Raw genomic sequence first — 1,197 nt, 5'->3', positions numbered from 1 at the left:
CCATCACTTCTCAACGATCATTGACAAAGCTAACCATCTACTAGGTTTTATGTTCAAAATAGCCAACGAATTCCGGGACCCTTTGTGGTTCAAAGCGTTGTATTGTTCACTGGTGCGCTCACAGTTGGATTTCGCAAACGTCGTCTGGTGCCCCTACCATGCAACTTGGAGCCAAAGAATTGAAGCCGTCCAGCGCAGATTCATAAGATATGCGTTACGTCAATTGCCTTGGGATGATCCGCTGAACTTGCCACCATACGAAGACCGTTGTCGATTACTAGGACTGCACACTTGAGAAGATCGTAGAAACGCGTCGCAAGCTACCTTCGTATCTGAAGCCTGTTTCTAATGACCTTGCTACTTCTCTCACTTGAGTACAATGGCTCTAAATTTTCATAACTTTCCCTACTCAGTAATCTCTAGCTAACTGAATATCGTTAAAAAGTAAAAAAGAAAATTTGACTACATAATAGTCGAAATAAAGAAGGGAAAAAGAATGGGAGTAGGTTCGCCAAATTTTGGAAGTAGTCGATAAAATAACTCCTTGAAAACTACTAAAATATTAGTGTAGTTCGTTGCAATTGAAAAAAATATCCTCGAAAAAAAATGTACCAATTAATGTGGGGCAAAGTGAATAATAAATACAGTAAAGACCCGTTTTTAGAAGCCCCATGGTGTATTTTAGGCTGACGAAACGGGGACTAAATCGGGACATATTTCTTTCTCTCTTTAGAATAAACCGAAGCTGTTAGAATATTCTTCTTTAGTTCCTGATAAGAAAAATATGCTCAAGAAAGGATTTACTCGGATTCAGCCTTGTTTGTCTGCTAGAGCCCATAGAACATAGTTTGATTTGAAGCTGACAAAATCGGATCAAAAAGCTGGGGGGCAGACTGAATCAGGGGCTGATCAAATCGGGGGCTGATTAAATCGGGTCTTCACCGAATTGTAATAGATAAGCAGTATTCGAAGAAGTTTCTTGTGGACGAGTGTAGAACGACTTTGTTTCTACTTACTTGGAGTCAGCGGCCAGAAATTCGGTTTGGTGAAAACTTACTGTCAAAATGGCATTCCGAAACCGTCATCTTTGAAGTTTTAAAAATGTGCAGAATAAATTTTTCAAAAACAATAGTAGCAGACTTCGTGTCTTTAGCGAATTTGTTGAGGCTGTCATTTGAAATAACCTTGTTGAAGGCA

This window comes from Topomyia yanbarensis, unplaced genomic scaffold (genome assembly GCF_030247195.1).
Source record: "Topomyia yanbarensis strain Yona2022 unplaced genomic scaffold, ASM3024719v1 HiC_scaffold_141, whole genome shotgun sequence".
Classification (NCBI taxonomy): Eukaryota; Metazoa; Arthropoda; class Insecta; order Diptera; family Culicidae; genus Topomyia; species Topomyia yanbarensis.
Note: the sequence above shows the minus strand (reverse complement) of the source record.